Here is a 19,745-nt window from a genome sequence, read left to right as displayed (position 1 = left end):
TCCTCACCTTTCTCCATTGCTGTTTGTTTTTCTTTTCTCCTCTTGTACAGATTTGTCCCCACCTATACTTACAGGTCCCATTGCTTAATGTAATGATTGTCAGACATTTTGTGCCCACCCCCTCTGATGATGCAGTCCCATGCACGATCCAATGAGAGTTTGGATCGTGCATGGGACTGCATCGTCGGAGAGGGGAGAGCGGGCAGCAGAGGGCGACAACGTCCTCTGCTGCCCGCAGATAAACGGAGTAGGAAGTGACGCCACCATCAGCGTCAGCTCTGAGGATGTTTGCAGCCGCAGACGAAACGTCAGCAAGGTAAAGAAAAACCTTTCTATGTTTAAAAAAGAACCAAAAATGGAACTACACACAACAATTTTAACATCTGTCAGTGTTTATAGACCTGCTCACAATCATCTGTCCAAGATCAATTATTCTTATGAAGGGATTTTTCACCTTCTTTAAACTGTTTCTGGGTAAAAGTGATGAATAATTACTTTATTACCCATCGTAGCTACCATCTTTATTCGTCTGTGTTTGGAAACACAAATCCAATCTAACCAAGTAATCTACAATTCAGTCAAATTATTCCAGAAAATTTTCACACAAAATTTGGCAAAGATTACACATGTATGATAAATATACACTCACTGGCCACATTATTGGGTACACCTTGCTAGTACTGGGTTGGACCCCCTTTTACCTTCAGAACTGCCTTAATCCTCCGTGGCATAGATTCAACAAGGTACTGAAAACATTCCTCTGAGACTTTGGTCCATATTGACATGATAGCGTCACACAGTTGCTGCAGATTTGTCGGCTGCACATCCATGATGCAAATCTCCCTTTCCACCACATCTCAAAGGGGCTCTATTGGATTGAGATCTGATGAATGTGGAGACCATTTGAATACAGTGAACTCATTGTCATGTTCAAGAAACCAGTCTGAGATGATTCAAACTTTATGACATGGTGCGTTATCCTGCTGGAAGTAGCCATCAGAAGATTAAATTCAATTCAGTTTATTTACATAGCACCAAATCATGACAAAAGTTGTCTCAAGGCACTTCACAAAATAAACATTCCAATACAGTTCAGTTCATTCAGCCAATCGGTAAAAATTTATAAGGAACCCATCAAATTGCATCAAGTCATTGACTACTGTCAGAGTCTTTACGGCAATCCTCATTCTAAGCAAGCATCTAGTGACAGTGGAGAGGAAAACTCCCTTTTAACAGGAAGAAACCTCCAGAGAATCCTGGCTCAGTATAAGCAGCCATCCACCACGACTCACTGGGGATCGAGAAGACAGAGCGCACACACACACACACACACACACACACACACACACACACACACACACACACACACACACACACACACACACACACACACACACACACAACACACACACACACACACACACACACACACACACACACACACACACACAAATACCAGGTAGTGTTTCTAAGGCTACATTGGGATTTCTTAATAGATATTCAATTTTTGTATAAGATAAACTTAGTGATTCTATAATGAATTCAGCAGGTGAACTAGTAGTAGCACATTCAATGTCAAAGAAAGGAAAATGTTATTCAACCAATCAAGTTTTATTTATAGAGTGCTTTCGACCACCCTCAAAGGGGGCCGACGTTGCTGATAAGAAAAGTAACAAAGATAAAACTAGCAAGTCATAAAAACATTAAAAGCAACGTAAGAACATAGACATTTGTGAGAAAAATGAAATGCCAATGAGATAAAATTTAGATAAAAGAAATTTTTTATTAATTAGATAAAAGAAAGCTAAGAACAAAAAGAAAAAAGAAAACCAGAAACCAACCTGCTCTTAAAGACTGCCAGTGATAGGGCCTGTTTGATTGTGAGTGGGAGCTGGTTCCAGAGAGAGGGTGCAAGGACTTGAAAAGCCCGATCCCCCGAGTCTTAAATCGGGTGCGAGGGATGATAAGTAACTTCTGGTCAGCCAACCGTAATGACCTTGAGGGAACATGCTTTATTAAGAGCTCCGCTAAGTAGGTGGTGGCACTGCCTTGGAAAAAACGTAAACACAAAAAGCAGAATTTCAATCTGTGCCCAGAATGAGACTGGGAGCCAGTGAAGTGAAGTCAGCACTGGAGAAATGTGGTCCCTTTTCCTAGTTCCAGTCAAAAACCTAGCAGCACTGTTCTGCACTAATTGCAGGCGATGCACAATAGTCTGACCCAACCTAGCATAGAGGGAGTTACAATAGTCAAGCCTAGAGATCACAACTGCATGGAGTACACACTCCAAGTGAATTCTGGAAAGAACAGGCTTGAGTTTAGTAAGGCGACGTAACTGAAAAAACAAGACCAAACTACTGAGTTGACATGAGAGTCCAATCTAAGAGCAGAATCAAGTCTCACCGCCAGGCTAGTGACAACCGGCTTCTGGAGGGATGAGAAGACGCACGAATTCACAGTAAAACATAAATCTGAGCTGCAACTTGGGTGAAACATGATAAATTCTGTTTTACGTTCATTAACGTGCAGGAAATTAGACGCAAGCCATGCCTTGACCTCATTTACACAGGTCTCAAGGTTTAAAAAAGAAGCTCTGTTCCCCAGAGACTGTGGAGAATGGATCTGGCAGTCAAAGATGGAACAGTTAATTTAAAAGATGCAACAGCGTTGTCAGATAGAGACCGACTATAGTGAAATTTACTTTCATGTCTAGAACTCTAGAGTTATAATAAACCCAAAGGTTATCAAAAAGTGGTCTGACAGGACTGGATTGTGTGGAAATATTTCCTCACTCTATGCCATAAGTCAGCACAAGGACTAATGAAGTAAGAGTGGGTGGAAAATTTTAAGTAAACCCAACTGAGTCTAAGATATTACTAAAGGCTATCACTTTCAACGTCAACATGAGTGTTAAAATCCCCCACTACAATGACCTAATCAGTATTTAGCACTAAATCAGATTTAAAAAAATCAGACTTCTGATCCAAAACCTCAGTGGTTTTAGAGTTTTACAATCTGGATTAGGAAAACTAAGAAATAGATGTTCAATCTAACTGTAGCTATTAATTGGTAAGGGATTGATTAATAGAATGAAACATGTTTGCTAGTCCTCCTCCTCCTCCACGCCCTGTATTTCGAATAATATGATGATGTAAATAATTAGAAGAACTTGACTGATTTAAACTCAGATGATTCTCTTGCTGCAGCCAGGATTCTGTGAGAGAGAGCAGAGAAATCTGATTATCACAAATCAAGTCATTAACTATTGAAGTTTTTGGAAAAGAAATAGATCTAATGTTCAGTAAACTACATTTAATTCTTCTACTCTTCTATTCAGTTAAATTTGTACTAATTTTCATGAGATTTCCATGATTTGCGCTATTAAGCCTGATTTTTAATCATTTTGATTTTGGCTATGGGCAGGACACCGTTTCAGTGGTGTAATGTGTGGGTAACAGTACTGAAGTTGCAGAGGGGTGGGTTAAACTACAAGGGGGTTTCACATCTGATACCGCTCTGCACGGCCTGCATTGCATATGTTATTTTCATGCCTGGGTGGCCTGGTACTTTTCCCTATCTTACCTTATCCTCAGGTGGTCCACTCAGTGCATGAATTACAGACTCAAGAGCAGCTGTTTAGGGATGGATTTAAGTTTGGAAATGCGGCGAAGTTGAAAAAAACAAGACCTGACAGAGGCATTCATTTGAGATGACACTGACATAAGAAAATAGAAAGATAATGATAACAATAAAACCATCAAATAAACACCATCCATCCGTTTTCATGCGCTTATCCGGAGTCGGGTCGCGGGGGCAGTAGCCTAAGTCGAGAGGCTCAGACTTCCCTCTCCCCAGCCACTTGGGCCAGTTCCTCCGGGGAAATCCCAAGGCGTTCCCTGGCCAGGTGAGAGACATAGTCCCTCCAATGTGTCCTGGGTCTACCTTTAGGTCTCCTCCCGGTTGGACGTGCCCGGAAAACCTCACCAGGGAGACGTCCAGGAGGCATCCTGACCAGATGGATGCCCGAGCCACCTCAACTGGCTCCTCTTGATGTGGAGGAGCAGTGGGTCTACTCCGAGCCCCTCCCAGATGACTGAGCTTCTCACCCTATCTCTGAGGGAGAGCCCAGCCACTCTGCGGAGAAATCTCATTTTGGCCGTTTGTATCCGTGATCTCGTTCTTTCGGTCACTACCCAAAGCTCATGACCATAGGTGAGGGTAGGAACGTAGATCGACCGGTAAATCGAGAGCTTTGCCTTCTGACTCAGCTCTCTCTTCACCACGACAGACTGGTACAACGCCCACATCACTGCAGATGCAGCACCAATCTGACTATCGATCTCACGCTCCAGTTTTCCTTCGTGAACAAGACCCCAAGATACTTAAACTCCTCCACTTGGGACAGGACATCATCCCTGACCCGAAGAAGGCATTCTACCCTTTTCCGAATCAAGACCATGGTCTCAGATTTAGAGGAGCTGATTCTCATCCCAGTTGCTTCACACTTGGCTGTGAATCGCTCCAGCAAAAGCCGAAGATCACGTTCTGATGAAGCCAACAGGACCACATCATCTGCAAAAAGCAGAGACCTGATCCTCAGGCCACCAAAACAGATGCCCTCCACACCTTGGCTGCACCTAGAAATCCTGTCCATAAATGTTATGAACAGAATCGGTGACAAAGGGCAGCCTTGGCGGAGTCCAACTCTCACTGGGAACGAGCCCGACTTACTGCCAGCAATGTGGACCAAGCTCTGACACGGTCATACAGGGACCTAACAGCCTGTATCGGAGGGCATGGTACCCCATACTCCCAGAGTACCCCCCACAGGGTCCCCCGAGGGATGCGGGCAAACGCCTTCTCCAAATCCACAAAACACATGTAGACTGGTTGGGCAAATTCCCACGCACCCTCCAGGATCCCCCTAAGGGTATAGAGCTTGTCCAGTGTTTCATGGCCAGGATGAAAACCACATTGCTCCTCCTGAATCTGAGGTTCAACAATCCAATGGACCCTCTTCTCCAGAACCCCTGAATAGACCTTACCAGGAAGGCTCAGGAGTGTGATCCTCCTGTAGTTGGAACACACCCTGTGGTCCCCCTTTTTAAATAAGGGGACCACCACCCCGGTCTGCCAGTGCAGTGGGACTGCCCCCGATGTCCACGCAATATTACAGAGCCGCGTCAGCCAACACAGCCCCACAACATCCAAAGCCTTAAGGATCTCCGGGCGGATCTCATCCACCCCTGGAGTCTTGCCACAGAGGAGCGTTTTAACCACCTCAGTGACCCCAGCACCAGAGATTTGTGAGCCCAACTCAAAGTCCCCAGACTCTGCCTCCTCACTGGAAGACGTGTCGGTGGAATTGAGGAGGTCTTCGAAGTATTCTGCCCACCGATCCACAACGTCCTGAGTAGAGGTCAGCAGCACACCGTCCCCACTATAAATAGTGTTGGTAGCGCACTGTGATGGTTGGTAGCGTTGAGGTGAGTCCGACTATATCTAGTCGGAATCTCTCAACCTCACACACCAACTCAGGCTCCTTCCTCACCAGAGAGGTGACATTCCATGCGCCAAGAGCCAGCTTCTGTAGCCGAGAATCAGACCGCCAAGGTCCCAGCACTCGACTACCACCCGTCACACACTGCACCTGACCCCTTTGGCCCCTCCCACGAATGGTGAGCCCATGGGAAGGGGGTAGGGATGCACGGATGGATCTGCGTTTGATCCCAATCGGCCGATAGTGCCCCTATCGGTTTTGATCGGAGTTTTCAAAAATAGATTAAAGCAGGCCGATCGGGTGACGTTTACAACAAACTGCCGCCAGGGCAAGATTTCCCGCTTCTCAGATCCAGGTCAACTATTGGGGCGTGGTCTCTTCAAAGCATCTGAAAATGGCGTCACCAGTATAGAAGTTTTACAATGTGTCCGAAAAGGACAACAAATTAGCAGTTTGCAACGTGTGCGCAAAGGAGATACCCCGAGGAGGAATGCTACAAAAGAATTTCAACACAACAAACTTGATAAGACATTTGAAAGTTTCTCACACCAAGGAGTACACCGAGTTTACAACTTTCCAATCCAATCCAATCCAATTTTATTTATAAAGCGCATTCACAAGGCATTACAACCAAACAAGGCGCTGTACACTAAAAATGTTGGTTAATTAAACCGGCGTTATACAAACATGTCGAGCACAGATAAAATATAAAAAGGAAATACAACAAAATTCCCAAAAATAACAGCTAAAAATCAATAAGACACAGGGTGAATAAAAATTTGAAAAAAACATTTTAAAAAGAACCTCAATAGTACGGAAGTCGATAATTGTGAGTCCATTTTTAAACAGTGCAGATGTAAGTGAGGTTCATAATTATGTGGTATAAGCTAGGTTGAAGTAGTGAGTTTTCAGGCGTGATTTAAAAATGCTAGCTGTTGGTGCTTGCCTCACTAGCAGTGGTAATGTGTTCCACAGCTTCGGTGCACAGACAGAGAAAGCCCTTTCTCCACGGCTTTTTAAACGTGCATTCTGAACAGCTAGGAGGAGCTTATCTTCAGACCTGAGAGCACGCGGCGGGTTGTAGTAATGGACAAGTTCACACAGATATGGAGGAGCTTGATGGTTCAAGGATTTGTAAGTGAGAAGCATAATTTTGAAGTTTATCCTGAACTGCACGGGCAACCAGTGGAGAGATTTCAGAATTGGAGAAATGTGTTGTCTTCTGTCAGCTCCAGTCAGCAACCTAGCTGCAGAATTCTGGACCAGCTGAAGTCTAGAAAGAGCTGCTTTACTGATGCCATATAAGCAGGAGTTGGAGTAATCCAGCCTTGAAGTGATAAAAGTGTGGACCACCGATTTCAGAAGACGGACACTCAGGATGTGCTTTAGTTTCGAGATGCATCTTAGTTGGTAAAAACATGATTTAACTGTGTTATTGACCTGGGCATCCATCTTCAGAGCCTGGTCCATTTTTACTCCAAGGTTGGAGATTACAGAGGATACATTAGATGAGAGATAGTTCAGGTCAGGTTGATGAGTCGCCGTGGTACTGTTAGGACTGAAAACGATTAAGTCAGTTTTGGAGTCATTGAGATGGAGGAAGTTATCAGCTAGCCATTGCTTGACCTCAAGGATACAATCAGACAGAACTTTCGTTGATTGAGTTGGCTTAAATGAAAAGTAGATTTGACAGTCGTCAGCGTAAAGATGGTATGAGACAACGTGCTTTCTGAAAATGGCTCCTAAGGGCAGAATATAGAGGTTGAACAGTAACGGGCCGAGAATTGAACCTTGTGGGACACCCCAACGTAGAGGCTGTGACTCGGATGGACAGCCATCCAACATGACCCTAGCAGACCTGTTACAAAAGTATGACCTAAACCAATCCAGGGCTGTGCCTGAAATGCCAGCCCAATTGTGAAGTCTTGTGATCAAAATGTCATGATCGATCGTGTCGAATGCTGCAGATAGATCCAAAAGTACCAGAACCACATGGAAACCTGAATCTAAAGCCAGAAAAATTTCATTAAACACCCGAAGGTGACTCCTCCTTGAACCGTCACCTTATCGTGGTGGAAGAGTTTGAGTGCCCTAATGATCCTAGGAGCTATGTTGTCTGGGGCACTTAGTGCCCCTGGTAGGGTCTCCCATGACAAATTGGTCTTAGGTGAAGGGTGAGACAAAGAACGGTTCGAAGGATCTTTCATGGCGGTTAAAACGAAGAGTCGGAGTACCTGGCCCGGAGGGTTACCGGGGTCCCACCCTGGAGCCAGGCCTGGGGTTGGGGCCCGTGAGCGAGCACCTGGTGGCCGGGCTTTCGCCCATGGGGCCCGGCCGGGCCCAGCCCGAACCGGATACATGGGCTCGTCCAACTGTGGACCCACCACCCGCAGGAGGAACATGAAGGGTCCGGTGCAATGCGAATCGGGTGGCAGACCAAGGCGGGAGCCTTGGCGGTCCAATCCCCGGACAAGAAAACTAGTTTTTGGGACATGGAACGTCACCTCGCTGGCGGGGAAGGAGCCGGAGCTTGTGGCAGAGGTTGAGCGGTACCGGCTAGATATAGTCGGACTCACCTCGACACATTGCATTGGCTCTGGAACCCGAGACCTGGAGAGGGGTTGGACACTCTACTTTGCTGGAGTTGCTCCGGGTGAGAGGCGGAGGGCTGGGGTTGGCTTTTTGTTAGCCCCGAGACTCTCTGCCTGTGTGTTGGGGTTTACCCCGGGGGACAAGAGGGTAGCTTCCTTGCGCCTTCGGGTCGGGGAACGGGTCCTGACTGTTGTTTGTGCTTATGGGCCAAATATCAGTTCAGAGTACCCACCCTTTTTGGAGTCCCTGGGACGAGTGCTAGATAGTGCTCCATCAGGGGACTCCATTGTCCTGCTGGGGGACTTCAATGCTCACGTGGGCAATGACAGCTTGACCTGGAGGGGTGTGATTGGGAGGAACGGCCCACCTAATCTGAACTCGAGCGGTGTTTTGTTATTGGACTTCTGTGCAAGCCGCAGTTTGGCCATAACGAACACCATGTTCGAACATAAGGATGTCCACCGGTACACTTGGTACCAGGGCAGCCTAGGTCACAGGTCGTTGATAGATTTTGTAGTCGTATCATCTGACCTGCGGCCGTATGTTTTGGACACCCGAGTGAAGAGAGGGGCGGAGCTGTCAACTGATCACCACCTGGTGGTGAGTTGGATCAGATGGCAAGGGAACATGCCGCGTAGACCTGGCAGACCCAAACGCATAGTGAGGGTCTGCTGGGAACGCCTGGCAGAAGAACCTGTCAAGACGGTCTTCAACTCCCACCTCCGGCAGAGCTTTGACCACGTCCCGAGAGCAGTGGGGGACATCGAGTCCGAGTGGGCCTTGTTCCACTCTGCGATTGTCGAGGCGGCTGTTGCTAGCTGTGGTCGTAAGGTGGCCGGTGCCAGTCGTGGTGGCAACCCCTGTACCCGCTGGTGGACACCAGAGGTTCGGGGAGCCGTCAGGCTGAAGAAGGAGGCCTACAGGGCGTGGCTGGTCTGTGGGTCTCCGGAGGCAGCAGACAGGTACCGGATAGCCAAGCGGGGTGCAGCAGTGGCAGTTGCCGAGGCAAAATCTCGGGCGTGGGAGGAGTTTGGTGAGGCCATGGAGAAAGACTATCGATCGGCTCCAAAGAGGTTCTGGCAAACTGTCCGGCGCCTCAGGAGAGGAAGGCAGCAACTCGCTCACACTGTTTACAGTGGGGATGGGGAGCTGCTGACGTCAACTGAGGCTATAGTCGGACGGTGGAAGGAATACTTTGAGGAGCTCCTCAATCCCACCAATGCGCATTCCGAGGAGGAACCAGAGCTGGGAGGCCTGGGGATGGACTGTCCGATCTCGGGGGCAGAAGTTGCTGAGGTAGTCAAACAACTACACAGGGGCGGGGCCCCGGGGGCGGATGAGGTTCGTCCTGGGTATCTCAAGGCTATGGATGTTGTAGGGCTGTCATGGTTGACACGTCTCTACAACATTGCGTGGTCATCGGGGGCAGTTCCTAGGGAGTGGCAGACCGGGGTGGTGGTCCCCATCTTTAAGAAGGGTGACCTGAGGGTGTGTTCCAACTATAGGGGGATCACACTCCTCAGCCTCCCTGGAAAGGTCTACGCCAAGGTACTGGAGAGGAGGGTCCGATCGATAGTTGAATCTCAGATAGAGGAGGAGCAATGTGGTTTTCGTCCTGGCCGTGGAACTGTGGACCAGCTCTATACCCTTGCAAGGGTGATGGAGGGGGCATGGGAGTTTGCCCAACCAATCCACATGTGCTTTGTGGATTTGGAGAAGGCTTATGACCGTGTCCCCAGGGGCACCCTGTGGGGGACGCTCCAGGAGTATGGGGTGGGTGGCTTTCTGTTAAGGGCCATTCAGTCCCTTTACCAGAGGAGCGTGAGTTTGGTCCGCATAGCCGGTAGTAAGTCGGACCTGTTCCCAGTGAGGGTTGGACTCCGCCAGGGCTGCCCTTTGTCACCGGTTCTGTTCATCACTTTTATGGACAGAATTTCTAGACGCAGCCGTGGTGTGGAGTGTGTCGAGTTTGGTGGCAGGAGAATCTCGTCTCTGCTTTTTGCGGATGATGTGGTCCTCCTAGCTTCATCCAGCTCTGACCTTCAGCTCTTGCTGGGTAGGTTCGCGGCCGAATGTGAAGCGGCTGGGATGAGGATCAGCACCTCCAAATCTGAGACCATGGTTCTCGACCGGAAAAGGGTGGCTTGCCAACTCCGGGTCGGGGGAGAGGTCCTACCTCAAGTGGAGGAGTTTAAGTATCTCGGGGTCTTGTTCACGAGTGAGGGTAGGAGGGATCGGGAGATCGACAGGCAGATTGGTTCGGCGTCCGCAGTGATGCGGACGCTGAGCCAATCTGTCGTGGGGAAGAGAAGGCTGAGCCAGAAAGCCAGGCTCTCGATTTACCGGTCGATCTACGTCCCAATCCTCACCTATGGTCATGAGCTTTGGGTAATGACCGAAAGAACGAGATCGCGGATACAAGCGGCCCAAATGAGTTTCCTCCGTAGGGTGGCCGGGCTCAGCCTTAGAGATAGGGTGAGGAGCTCGGACATTCGGGAGGGACTCTGAGTAGAACCGCTGCTCCTCCGGATCGAAAGGAGCCAGTTGAGGTGGTTTGGGCATCTGGTCAGGATGCCTCCTGGACGCCTCCCCGGGGAGGTGTTTCGGGCATGTCCTGCCGGCAGAAGGCCCCCGGGTCGACCCAGGACACGTTGGAGAGGTTACATCTCCAATCTGGTCCGGGAACGCCTTGGGGTCCTGCCGGAGGAGCTGGTGGACAAGGCCGGGGAGAGGACGGCCTGGAGCTCCCTAATTGGGATGCTGCCCCCGCGACCCGGACCCGGATAAGCGGAGGAAGACGAAGACGAAGACGAAGACGAAGACGAAGACCCGAACGTGAGCAGTTTCAGTGCTGTTCTGTTGTCTAAAATCAGACTGACAGGTGTCCATTACCTGATATTCATTTAGATGTTTCATCAACTGTGCATACACTATTTTCTCAAGGACCTTAGATAAAAACGGTAACTTTGGCTGCTGCTAAGTCAGAGAGAGAAAAGCAATGCGACGCAGCGACACCGAAAACTCAGCTGAGTGTAACTGAGATGTATAAACGACAGCAACCTAACAGCAGCGACAGCAACAAAAAGAAAGAACTAAATCATAAGGTAATGGAATTCATATGCCTTGACCATCAGCCGCCTTCTGTTGTCGAAGACATCGGATTTAAACGCCTCAATAATTGCTTGGATCCACGCTACACGCTGCCTAGTCGTAAATATTTCACAGATTAATATGCCTGCCGGAGCTATATACTAGTATCTATTGTCAGATCCAAAGCCTTATCCAGGATGTCAGCATTGTGTTAGTCGGCTTTACGAGTGACATTTGGAGTTCTAGTGTGAGTACCATGTCGATGCTGAGTCTAACTGCACAGTTTATTGATGAAAAGTTCGAGCTGAGGAGAGTTGTGCTTCACTCACAAGAGTTTCCTGGATCACACACGGCGGCTGCCATCGCTAAAGCTTTCACAGACATGTTCCAAACATGGGGGATCCCGAAGGAAAAAGTACACGTTATCCTACGGGATAATGCGAGTAACATGGCAAAGGCTGTGAAGGATGCTGGTTTACCAAGCCTGCCATGTATGGCACACACAATCCAGCTTGTTGTGAATGAGGGTGTTTTGGCACAGAGTGGAGTAATTGACGTCATCGCACCTGGGCGACGCATGGTTGGTCATTTTAAGCATTGTCCGCTTGCTTACTCCAGGGTATACGACATTCAGAAAAAAAGCCAACCCCAGCAGCTCAAACGGCTTCAACAGGATGTCCCCACCCGCTGGAACAGTACTGTTGCTATGCTAAAAGGTTTAGTGGAAAAGAAACGCGCCCTTTGCAGTTATGCAGCCAACTAAAACCTGCCTTGCATGTTCATCCCCAGCCAGTGGAAATTGACTGAAAATCTGATTTCACTGCTTGAACTCTTTGACGAGCTCACACGCAAGATAAGTGAATCAACTGCATCGGCTGCAGATGTAATTCCATCCATCAAAGCCTTAACTCGTCTTCTTGAGAAAACACAGGAGACTGACCATGGTGTAAAAACTGTCAAAGCCACGCTGTTGGAATCTGTCAAGAAGAGACCAACCCCCCTGAAGCATTGCTAAAGAGATGGAGGCTATTAGCAGCAATCAATAGGACTTCTTACTCAGCATCTGCTGAGGGACAAAACTGCAGTGAGAGGGCAGATTTCTGGTCAGTTTGTGCAAAAGGGATGATGAGCTGTGCTCACATCAGACCCATAGAGATGCCCAGCATCTGACACAATGCCTTTACCCTTCATCAGAGAAGAACTGTTTAAAGGAGCCATGTGTGACATACATAAACTGCCTGTTGTCATGTTTTTGTCCAGCAAGGACACTTTAAAGGAGTTATGTTCAGATACACTGGAAACACTGTGGGTGGACATCATGACAAGCTGTTCAGATACAGATAGAGGTTTGGTACCTTCTATCATGAGGACCTCCTTTCCTGTGGCCCCCAATCCCAACTCCTACATGCATGCACACAATTGAGAGTGAATAGAGTTATGCCTGTTACAGAGTTTTTATAGTATTATTGGGTGTGTCATCTGCATTTCATAAATATAGTTTTTACAACTAATATTCTTGATAACCCCACAACCTCGGCACACACAAAATTGTGGGGACCCTCTACAATTTGGGGAGCGGGAGGGGGGGTCACGGGACCACAGTGTGGAGAATGTCCTATTTACAACAGTGTAAAAGATTTATTTTTCATTTATTACTTGTTTCTGAAGAACTTTAATGCTCTCAGATATCCAGCCTCACTTCAGAACTGTTGTCTAAGCCCCCCCCCCCCCCCCCCCCCCCCCCCACACACACACACACACACACACATTCTCACAACCAAGTGGCTAAAACTGATGAAGGGTGACCAAGCGTTTGTTTCCGACGCGTTGGGAGCCCCAAAGCGTCGGGAGGCGACACACTGTGCCAGAGCGTTGCTTTCTGATGCCCGCGGTAAAACAGACATTTAACCTCTAACCTCTTGCTATTTAACCTTCCCCACACCCCCATCCTAACCTTAACCCAGTTTCTCGTTCTAAATTTCCCCTTTACCGTGTTTGAGAGGAACGATACAACTAGAAACAAAGTTTTGCATGTGCAGGTGGGTTAAGGTTAGGATGAGGGTGAGGGGAACATTAAATAGCAAGAGGGTAATGGTCACGTCGTCGTCGTCTTCCTCCGCTTATCCGGATCTGGGTTGCGGGGGCAGCATCCCAACTAGGGAGCTCCAGACCGTCCTCTCCCCGGCCACCTCCACCAGCTCCTCCGGCAGGACTGCAAGGCGTTCCCGGACCAGATTGGAGATGCAACCTCTCCAACGTGTCCTGGGTCGACCCGGGGGCCTCCTGCTGGCAGGACATGCCCGAAACACCTCCCCGGGGAGGCATCCAGGAGGCATCCTGACCAGATGCCCAAACCACCTCAACTGGCTCCTTTCGATCCGAAGGAGCAGCGGTTCTACTCAGAGTCCCTCCCGAATGTCCGAGCTCCTCACCCTATCTCTATGGCTGAGCCCGGCCACCCTACGGAGGAAACTCATTTGGGCCGCTTGTATCCGCAATCTCGTTCTTTCGGTCATTACCCAAAGCTCATGACCATAGGTGAGGATTGGGACGTAGATCGACCGGTAAATCGAGAGCCTGGCTTTCTGGCTCAGCTCCCTCTTCACCACGACAGATCGGCTCAGCGTCCGCATCACTGCAGATGCTGAACCAATCCGCCTGTCGATCTCCCGATCCCTCCTACCCTCACTTGTGAACAAGACCCCGAGATACTTAAACTCCTCCACTTGAGGTAGGACCTCTCCCCCGACCCGGAGTTGGCAAGCCACCCTTTTCCGGCCGAGAACCATGGTCTCAGATTTGGAGGTCCTGATCCTCATCCCAGCCGCTTCACACTCGGCCACGAACCTACCCAGCAAGAGTTGAAGGTCAGAGCTGGATGAAGCTAGGAGGACCACGTCATCCGCAAAAAGCAGAGACGAGATTCTCCTGCCACCAAACTCGACACACTCCACACCACGGCTGCGCCTAGAAATTCTGTCCATAGAGGTAATGAACAGAACCGGTGACAAAGGGCAGCCCTAGCGGAGTCCAACCCTCACCGGGAACAGGTCCGACTTACTACCGGCTATGCGGACCAAACTCATGCTCCTCTGGTAAAGGGACTGAATGGCCCTTAACAGAAAGCCACCCACCCCATACTCCTGGAGCGTCCCCCACAGGGTGTCTCTGGGGACACGGTCATAAGCCTTCTCCAAACCCACAAAACACATGTGGATTGGTTGGGCAAACTCCCATGCCCTCTCCATCACCCTTGCAAGGGTATAGAGCTGGTCCACAGTTCCACGGCCAGGACGAAAACCACATTGCTCCTCCTCAATTCGAGATTCAACTATCGATCAGACCCTCCTTTCCAGTACCTTGGAGTAGACCTTTCCAGGGATGCTGAGAAGTGTGATCCCCCTATAGTTGGAACACACCCTCAGGTCACCCTTCTTAAAGATGGGGACCACCACCCCGGTCTGCCACTCCACAGGAACTGCCCCCGATGACCATGCAATGTTGCAGAGACGTGTCAACCATGACAGCCCTACAACATCTATAGCCTTGAGATACCCAAGACGAACCTCATCCACCCCCGGGGCTCCGCCACTGTGTAGTTGTTTGACTACCTCAGCAACTTCTGCCCCAGAGATTGGACAGTCCATCCCCAGGTCTCCCAGCTCTGGTTCCTCCTCGGAACAATAAAATGACTTTGACATTGACTTTGACTTGAATGCGCATAGGTGGGATTGAGGAGCTCCTCAAAGTATTCCTTCCACCGTCCGACTATAGCCTCAGTTGACGTCAGCTGCTCCCCATCCACACTGTAAACAGTGTGAGCGAGTTGCTGCCTCCGTCTCCTGAGGCGCCGGACAGTTTGCCAGAACCTCTTTGGAGCCGATCGATAGTCTTTCTCCATGGCCTCACCAAACTCCTCCCACACCCGAGATTTTGCCTCGACAACTGTCACTGCTGCACCCCGCTTGGCTATCCGGTACCTGTCTGCTGCCTCCGGAGACCCACAGACCAGCCACACCCTGTAGGCCTCCTTCTTCAGCCTGACGGCTCCCCGAACCTCTGGTGTCCACCAGCGGGTACGGGAGTTGCCACCACGACTGGCACCGGCCACCTTGCGACCACAGCTAGCAACAGCCTAGAGCCCTGCATGCGCCTAAAATCTGAGCCCGTGTCCGGCCCGGCCCAAGGGGGTGTAGCCCCAGCCCGACCCGAGCCCGGCTTTTTTTTAACCTTTCATAATGTTTTAGCGTGATAGAATGCTCAGCATTCTAATTAATTGTGAGAAGTGTTCTGCAGTAAAAAAACAAGAAAAAAAGAAAAAGAAAAGAAAGAAAAACAGCATCAATGCAGCTTTTTTTTAACAGAGCGTATTTTTCGAACAGCAGATGAAATTTACGAAAACTACATTAATTGGATGTGTTTGTAAATTTAATCTGCTCTGAAAATGCGCTCTTGTGCAATTAGAAAAAAAAGCAGCATTCTAATTTTCTAACTGCAGAGCGCATTTTCAGAGCGGCAGATTAAATAAACGCCCCCAATTAATATAGCGTTTGTAAATTTAATCTGCCGCTCTGAAAATGCGCCCTCCAGTTAGAAAAACAATGAATGCTGTATTTGTTTTTACTGCAGAGCGAATTTATTCACAGAAAAATAGAATGCTGCCTTTTTCATGAGAATAAAACGAATGGTTTCTGACATCAAAGTGGACATAAAATGGCATATTAGAACAGGGGCACATGTTTCAATCAGCAGTTTGAGAATTTGTTTATATAGGCGCATTTATAAACCACACACACCTTGCCTGAGCTAACAGTGCCGGTGCGTGAGAAGCAGGCAGGTGCTGCTGCGTTCAAGTGTTTCAGATTTTTTTTTTATGAATTCGATTAAAAATAAAGGTGCCCGGCCTGGCCCGGCCCGTGCCCGAGGTAATTACACAGTCACTGACCTGAAGCCCGGCCCGACGGCCCGAGGGCCGGGCCGACCCGAGGGCTTAGGGCTCCAGTGCAGGGCTTTACAACAGCCACCTCAACAATCGCAGAGTGGAACAAGGCCCACTCGGAGTCGATGTCCCCCATTGCTCTTGGGATGCGATCAAAGCTCTGCTGGAGGTGGGAGATGAAGACCGTCTTGACAGGTTCTTCTGCCAGGCGTTCCCAGCAGACCCTCACTATGCGTTTGGGTCTGCCAGGTCTAAGCGGCATTTTCCCCTGCCATCTGATCCAACTCACCACCAGGTGGTGATCAGTTGACAGCTCCGCTCCTCTCTTCACTCGGGTGTCCAAAACATACGGCCGCAGGTCAGATGTTACGACTACAAAGTCTATCATCGACCTGCGACCTAGGCTGCCCTGGCACCTAGTGTACCGATGGGACTCCTTATGTTCAAACATGGTGTTCGTTATGGCCAAACTGCGGCTTGCACAGAAGTCCAATAACAAAACACCGCTCGAGTTCAGATCAGGTGGGCCGTTCCTCCCAATCACACCCCTCCAGGTCATGCTGTCATTGCCCACGTGAGCATTGAAGTCCCCCAGCAGGACAATGGAGTCCCCTGATGGAGTACTATCTAGCACTCGTCCCAGGGACTCCAAAAAGGGTGGGTACTCTGAACTGATATTTGGCCCATAAGCACAAACAACAGTCAGGACCCGTTCCCCGACCCGAAGGCGCAGGGAAGCTACCCTCTCGTCCCCCGGGGTAAACCCCAACACACAGGCAGAGAGTCTTGGGGCTAACAAAAGCCAACCCCAGCCCTCCACCTCTCACCCGGAGCAACTCCAGCAAAGGAGAGTGTCCAACCCCTTTCAAGGACTTAAGTTCCAGAGCCAATGCTATGTGTCGAGGTGAGTCCAACTATATCTAGCCGGTACCGCTCAACCTCTGCCACAAGCTCCTGCTCCTTCCCCGCCAGAGAGGTGACGTTCCATGTCCCAAAAACTAGTTTTCTTGTCCGGGGATCGGAACGCCAAGGCTCGCGCCTTGGTCTGCCACCCGATCCACATTGCACCGGACCCTTCATGTTCCTCCTGCGGGTGGTGGGTCCACAGTTGGTAATGGTCAGAATTCGGTAAAATCTTCGTTTAACTGTGGGTGTCGGAAAGCAACGCTCTGGCACAGTGCGGCCCACCCAAAGTGTTGGGGCTCCCAACGTGTCGGACACACGGACACACACACGGACACACACACACACACACACACACACACACACACACACACACACACACACACACACACACACACACACACACATTTAAAATCACAATGATATTCTTACTGACCAGCAGGGGCGGCGTTAGGCCCGGCTACTTGGGCTGAAGCCCCGGATGTTTCATGAAAAGCCCCGGATCTAAAACGTGGAAGTAACATGCAGTACCAAAGTCCAACAGAGAGGGAGAAGCTGGCAGTATTTTTTATACAGCCTGCCTGAGCCTCCACCACTGAAGAAGCCCTTCAGCAGCCGGCTTCTTCTACACTCTCTGCCTGAAACGCATGAGTGAAGATGGACATAAGGACGTTTTTTAGACCAAGAGTACAACGACAGAACCCCAGCTTTGATGAGACTGGTGTTGACTCAGGTTTGTGAGTCTTATTTGAAAATATTTGTTGTGCTGCTGGTTTGCCTAAAGTTAGCTTACTATCAGGTAAAGTTGTTGGAGAACGAAAGGGAATATTTACTATCATCTCACACTAAACACTAACAGGAACAATACTCTGCCCTGAAAATGCTTAACATGTAGCTTCAGATTAAAGATTATGTGGTACAAGACAAATATGTATGTTGACTAGTGCGTGTCACGTGTGTGTGTGCCCATATGCTTGTGTGCGCACGTGTGTGTGTGCGCGCGTGCGTGTGTGTGTTAATCCCCGGATCTTCTTCAGTCCTAAATCCGCCCCTGCTGACCAGTGCAACCCCAGGCAAATGTTCAGGGGGGGGGGGGGTTAGGAAACGTTTTGGGGTCCCATTCTGGGACGGGCTAGTCTGTGTCTGTGTATCACATTGTTCCGTCATTAGGCCCATGAACCCAACACATTTACCTCAAATCTGAGACGCAAACATTTCAGGAAAAGACAAAAATAAACATTTCAAACATTACAAATTTAATTGTTTTTAGACTTTTAAAACGGTTTATTTTGCCTGTTACTGTTTCAACAAAAACTTCTACAACAACGGTTATTTATACATTTGTCCCAAAATTGTGAGACTGTATTATTTACATTCAAATTGTGATTAATCAAATACATTAGTTATAAAAATTGTATTAAAATATGTTAATTAACTGACTACAACATTGATATCTTGACTTAAGACCGCTGACGTCGTTAGGTCCGTTTTAGGGGAGCTTCAGCCCCCCTAAAATAATCACAAGCCCCCCCTATCATTTTGAGTTTTTTTTAGGGCTGGGACTTTAACGCGTTATTATGATTAATTAGGGAAAAAATGACACGTTAAAAAAATTTCACGCATTTAATCGCAGCTTGCATTTCGAGCACGAATTCCTCATAGACAAAATATCACTGACGCACACAACAATGCACAGTGCTAATGGCTACTAACGGAAAGAAGTTGCCTTGCTTGTACTGATGCAGGATTTAGGAAACCCGTCCGCCTCTTTTCTTAACTTGAAAAACAAACTTCCTGACAACAACGAAGTCCGTGTCGCGGACATTTTTCAGAGATCGTCTCTGCTGCGGCTGCCCGGTGGCACCGGAAACTTTACAAAAGTAGCGGTAAGCTATATTTTTAACATTTACGTAACATCTGTGCAGCGCTGAAAGCACCAGACAGAATAATTCTGTGCCCTAACAGTAGTTTATGAAAGTAGTGAGACAAACGAGAGGCACCTGGCTGCAGCTGGGAGAACGCTCCGTGTTCTCACTACTCTGTAAACAATCACAAACAACGTGTCTTAAAGTTGAAAACAGAAGTTTAAGTTAAAACAGAAACACTCTGAAACTTTTCTGATGATTTTCTAAACAATTCTGTCGGGGAGTTATACGTTTCTGAGACGAGTCTCTGTCTAAACATCATCGCATGCATTACTATAATTTAGCAGCAGGTGTGTTGAAGCTGTCATCAGCTGAGGGGCGGATGCTTAAGTGCATCAGGGGCAGCGAGGAACGAGGAAGTTGTGATCAGGCTGGAGATCACACCAGATTCGCTGCTGCAGGCGTGAATCTGCGGGTCTGCAGCATCCGCTTCTTAACGTGACATCAGGACTTCCCATGTAAGGAAGGTCCGCTCACCTGTTCGTCAGATCATTATTTCCTCGCCATGATCTTTTATCTTCCCATCATCCTCCAGTCATCGAACTGGAACCAGTTAATGTTCCTGATCATTCTCAGAATATGCCATGCCTGCTCTGGTGTTAAAAGTTAGTACATTTAAGTCCTAGATCATATTTGTGCCAGTTCTACTGTCATTTTGAAGGATTATTATTTATGTGTTTTTACTACATTATGAGTAGAAATGCTAATAAAAACTCCCAATTATACAAACAAGTAAAACTGGAAAAATTAGAATCTGGTGCAAAGTCAAACTTATTTCAGTAATTCAACTAGACAG

Source organism: Nothobranchius furzeri, chromosome 4, assembly GCF_043380555.1.
Source record: "Nothobranchius furzeri strain GRZ-AD chromosome 4, NfurGRZ-RIMD1, whole genome shotgun sequence".
Lineage (NCBI taxonomy): Eukaryota > Metazoa > Chordata > Actinopteri > Cyprinodontiformes > Nothobranchiidae > Nothobranchius > Nothobranchius furzeri.
This window is presented reverse-complemented; position numbering follows the sequence as displayed.